This window comes from Protomyctophum parallelum (genome assembly GCF_964188405.1).
Source record: "Protomyctophum parallelum genome assembly, chromosome: 1".
NCBI lineage: Eukaryota > Metazoa > Chordata > Actinopteri > Myctophiformes > Myctophidae > Protomyctophum > Protomyctophum parallelum.
The window spans coordinates 33843494-33849493 of record NC_139697.1 but is presented as its reverse complement, the minus strand read 5'-3'; positions in this window follow the sequence as shown (position 1 = coordinate 33849493).

Here is a 6000-nt window from a genome sequence, read left to right as displayed (position 1 = left end):
CCACACACTGTAGTTGTCTGTTTTTCTAGTTTCCGTAGTCCCATCTGCAGGTTCTGTCCTGCCTGCTGTACCCACATGTCTTTGACCTTGCGTCTGTCCCTGGACTATTGCCTGCAGCATCTTTCGGATGCGTTTGCATGTTTGGACTGCTCTCACGGTTATGTCCCTGTATGCCTTCATGTCCCTCTGTGTGTTTCACTGCATGCTCTGTGTGAAACCCGCTCTGCCTCGTTCGTTTGCGGTCGGGTCCTTTCCCCTGACACACAGACACACACACACACACACACACACACACACCGTGACAGGAGAGGGCCAGATCGACTTGAACTGCTGCTAAACAGTAAACACATTTTTGCCAGTATATCCAGGTCGATAACTTATTCTCCCATTTATATTCTATATATTACTTTTCTCTATGTATTCCTCTGGCTGCAGCATCATAGTTTATAATCCATCAGTAACCCAGCCAGCATGGATACCACTAAAGTTATTCAGAGACAAACCGCATGCTCAAACAGACATACAAATGGGACAGTTATTTACCGTGCTCGGAACCATTCTACTGTGCCCTGGTTGTGTCAAAGGTGTCTGGCATTGAGAGGCAGAAATGCCCAAACTAAATAGGCCTATGCATGTTTCTTTTTGCCTGGGTGCAGCAATAAATGAGTTGCAATGCGATTACACTAGCATCCCTCCCTTCTGTGTGTGTGTGTGTGTGTGTGTGTGTGTGTGTGTGTGTGTGTGTGTGTGTGTGTGTGTGTGTGTGTGTGTGTGTGTGTGTGTGTGCGTGTGCGTGTGCGTGTGCGCGTGCGGAAGAAGGAGGGAGAGTGAGAGAGAGGCATGTTATTGAACCTTCCCAAAGAACATGATTGTTTTTTTGTTTCTTTTTGTGGGGTTGGTTGGTACCAGAGATAGGAGAGTGAACCCAGGGCACTGTGGAAGCATTGGGCCATGAAATTCTCATTTGCCCCCAAAGTCTGTCTTTTTTCCTTCAAGAATTCATCATGTAGAGTGTATCGCTCATACACATACAGTACTGCACGCACGCACGCACGCACGCACGCACGCACACACACACACACACACACACACACACACACACACACACACACACACACACACACACACACACACACACACACACACACACTCTGACACCAAGGTTGGTCAGTAGCTGCATGTGGAAGCTCTGCAATCCTTATACCTAATTTTATACTCTGTCGTATCTCGGTATCACTTGTCAGATCTTTCCTGGTGGATGTAGCTTCACTACCAGCCTAGCAACTCGTCTCCAAGTTGCTTTGTTGCTATTGTTGTGGTCTACTTTCTGTTGAGGCGACTGGTAAATAATGCCACAACAAGCTAGGGATTCTCCAGTGCAGGATGTTTACTGGCTGAGCGGCAGAGCAGACAGTACACTTCCAAACAGGTTGATAACATACAGGCTGTAGTACAGTATTGTACCCACACAGAAGAGGCAAGGGGACGGCTGGTAGTACAGTATTGTACCCACACAGAAGAGGCAAGGGGACGGCTGGTAGTACAGACAATGTAGTCCTTGGTCCCTGGCACAGACGGAGGATTTATACACTCCACGACCATACACTACTTAAACCCTGAGGACGTGTACTCAGCTTATAGCTTTTAAGCACTTTAGCCATCATTTTATACTTTAGCTGTTGAAAAATAGCAGATCAACAATTACAAACAGGTTGATGTCTTCAACAGCATTCGTCTGCGTCTGTTTAAGGAACACTAGTATGTCTATAATGAAGTAATATTACACACTCGAGGATGTGCGTTTTTGTGATTATTGCTAATCCAAATCGCTTTACATAGATTGTGCATTAATACATTCACCCATTCTCACAAGTCACAACCCTCACACATTATTTCATACACCGTAGGTGGAGGAAACCATGCAAGGCAACAAACCTGCACATCGGGAGCAATTAGGGGTTCGGACTCTTGCTCAATGCTCAAGGACGTCACTGTCCTTCAGTGAAAAAAGTATTCATGGCTTCCGGTGAAGCCATGAATTAATGCAGTATTCACAGTCTGCACAATCAGGAAATGCCTGGTGAAGAGAAAGAGAAACTCATTTAGAGTGTGAAAGTCCCAGTTGTCATGTAAAAGTCATGTAAAAGTGTTGTTGCACCACTATTGTTGTTGTGAAGTGCTTTGGTTCTGTACTAAAGAACAATTTTTTGTTATTTGTACTTTACCTGAGTATTTCCAATTTCTAGTACTTTTACTCTCGCTCCACTATATCTCAGAGGCAAATATTGTACTTTTACTCCACTACATTCATTTGAAAACTTTAGTTACTTTGTAGATTTTGATTATTATGACAAAACATCCAGTATTACACTTCAGCCCTATATTTCGGATATTTGAAAATAGCCGATTTACAAGCCGTTGCGACGCATTGTGAGCTTATGTAGATCTGCTATTTTCAAAAGATCTTTGAAATTTAAATGGGACATTCTGCACAATGAGTACTTTCTACTTTTGGTACAGTACTATAAGTACATTATGATACCGGTAGTCCGGTACCTTTGTACTTTTACTCAAGTAAATTTGGAATTCTGAACTTTTACTTGTAAATGGAGTTCCCGCATTGATACTTTTACTTAAGTAAAAAATAAATGTGAGTACTTTTTCCAACACTGGTGACCACAAGCAGCCAGGTTGTCAATCCCGGGATGGCGCCATCTGGATTTTTCCTGTATAATGTGATTTCATAGCGTATTGCAGTTTCCTTCTAATACTGCATACACAGTAGCTCGCTATATATAGATGAAGAAGGTTGGACAGGGAGACGCCGTGACTAGACTTATTTTTTTCTTCCTTTCATTAATTCAATGAATAATTGCGGTGTTCCATATTTCCAACTCAGAAGCCGTCTGTTCAGTTTTGTATACTTTATATGTACTGTAGCTATAGATTTTTCTCCCTCAGTTCACACTTCTCTCGCTCTCACCCTCTCCTCTCTATTTTTTATCTTTCACTGTGCATTGAACAGCTTAGCCCTCTGTACCACACTTGATCTCAACACCTCCAACCCCTGATGTGATTTAAAAAGCCATTTTTGTGGAAAGTGTCACATAAGTGTCACATAATATAGAGTATAAAAGGAACCCTGAGGAAACCTGCGAAGAATGGATAATAAAAACGTTTGTCAATTCACTCTTTCTTTCTCACCCTGCGACTTGCGATGTGATGTGGAGCTGTGCCGGGCCGTGTACAGCTGTTTATAAAGCTGTGTACACCTGGTGATAATTACACTGTATCATCTAAAGCTGCACTTTACAAAGTGAAATGCTGTATCCAGTAGTTCGCTAATGAGGAACAGGAGGTAGGGTCAGCTAGGGGTGGATTACCACACAGGCTTACATGCTCCAGGCCCAGTTCTAAGAGTTAAGGGGACCCCCCCCCCCCCAAGTCCTGACGTCACACGCTCATCCCTTGGGCCTGTACGGAAGGTTATTGGAAAATAACATTGGGTCATCTTAGAATCGTCTAATTGTGGTAAATAAACAAATTTTCCCGGCACTATTGTCAGGGAGGTGGCTCTGTGGCATTTACGATCAGTCAGTCACTCATATTTGATAAGGGCGTTGCTAACAGTTGATGCTCCATACTTCGAAGTGCATATTTATCCCACCTGTTTCTTTATAGGACTTTAGAGGGGCTTGCAGAACGCAAAGTGCATATCAGCATTATCTCTAAAGTCCTGTTGAGATGCAGGTGTGTTACTGTAGATCCTCTTCCATTGGATAGTTGCATAGTTCTTCTGACTGTAAGTCAGTGTACCGGTTGGTTTGGGTTGGGTTTTTTTTTTATACAAGTTTGTGCAGGGCCCATTTTCTAATGGGCCCCTGTGTGTGCGTGCATGCATGCATGCATGCGTGTGTGTGTGCGTGCGTGCGGATGTGCAGACGCATGTGGAATTCACGGCTGTGCACATTTGTGTGACTGCATGTGACCGCGTGCATGAAGGCACGTGCATGTGTGTTTGTGCATGTGAGTATATGCATATTGCAGTACATGACCACTCATGCTGTTTTAGATGGATGCTACAGTAGGTTTGATGTTTACCTGGTAAACATCAAAGTGCTTCAAAGGACTATATTGTTGTCAGATTTGCACTCTACTTACGCATGTGACCATTTACCCTGAGGTTTGTCGACTAATGACTATAGGGTTCATGACATACTCTGATATGGCACTTTGCATGTTGCTCTGAATAAGAGGAAACAACAACAACAAGGGGCCTAGTATAGAGGCCTGGGGTTCTCCGGTCAATTTAGTACTACAGTATAGGCTATATAGGGGTTTAAGTGGCTAATAGGGGCTAATAGTGATCAGTGTGTCTGTTGGTAAACACGCAGAAACATATCAGCATTGACATTGCGGCACTGCGACTCTTAATTAACCACATTAAGCCCCATTTTATACTTTGCCGCGCAACAGTGCCGTGCAGTGAAAACGGCCCATGCTTAAGCTCACAGCGTGTTGCCGTGTGCCAATATGAAATGTCCCTGTTTAATGACATTGCCCAACATTGCCCAAGGACATCAGGCTTAATGTGGCTGACACACGTTATATAGGCCAACAGGCCATGCTTTCTCTCATTAAGTCATTGTCAACATGTTTTGATTACAGCCTTTCAACTCCCTCCTAGTCTCTCTGTCTCTCTCTCTCTCTCTCTCTCTCTCTCTCTCTCTCTCTCTCTCTCTCTCTGTGTCTCTCTCTCTCTCTCTCTCTCTCTCTCTCTCTCTCTCTCTCTCTCTCTCTCTCTCTCTCTCTCTAAAATCATCTCATTATTCACAGGCCAAGCAGGAGAATTAGTAAGCTAATAGATGTGATCTGCTTGCTGGCCTCGTCCGGCGCTCACACGCTGAATATCAAAGAGGCCTTTTACGCAGGAGGTAGCCCCGTACCGCTGTGCAAGCCTCGTCATCACTCACTGTGTGTGTGTGTGTGTGTGTGTGTGTGTGTGTGTGTGTGTGTGGGGGGGGGGGGGGGGGGGGAGGAATTAAAAAACTTCAGTGCACTGTGCCTACACATGTTGCGACCGCAAGTCGCAACATGTGTAGGCACAATGCAAGGAATAAATGCATTCGCCATGTATCTGAAGGAAGTCTGATCCAATAATTTTTAGATTTCTCCAGTTTAATCCTGAGTTTAGGTTTTGTTCAAGATCTGATTTTAGGCATGTTTAAGCCTCCAGGAAAATCCGTGTTGAGGTTCTTAATCCACTGTTTTTCATTAAAACGTCTTTGTCCTACTGTCCAGTTGGGATTGTGTTGAAGTCCAGCGCATTTTAGAGCTTCAATGCCATGAGCCATGAAATGTTGCACAAACCTTGTGGTTGTCTTTTTTCCATTGTTAATATTGTATACTGTGTTGTCCCAGCCTTGTACCTATTGTTTTACCCGTTTCTCCGACATATTGTAAACCACATTTGTCACATGTGATTAAGTAAATGCAGTTGCTGGTTCTGGTTGTTATTCGTTGTTTAATCTCTAACACGCGTTTTGTAGTTCTATTTTGACTAATTGTTTGGGTTTGAAGTATTGTGGTCCCTCGCGTGCTGGTGTGTTGATTTCTTTTAGCTTGCTGTGTACTAGATAATCTTTAAGGTTTTTGTTTTTTCTGTAGGCCGATATAATTTTATAATCTTTTAGAAGATCATCCGTTCGGTTCTCAAAATTCCTTTTTATTCTGTTGTTGGCTAGTGTGCTCTGTGTTGAATAACTGGTTATCAGGGCCAATTTAGGGCCTGGATCTCGCACTCTTATTTCTAAGAAGGTACTTTGAGCTTTCCGGAGGAATGTCCTAGTGTATCCCCTTAGTCTGAGTGCCTTAAATAGTGTTTTACAAGCTATTTTGAAATCACTTCTTTGCGTGCAAATCCTATGGAATCTTAGTAGTTGTGATTTGACTATCCCTGTGTAAGAGTGTGTCGGGTGGAATGACGTTTTGTGTAATAGG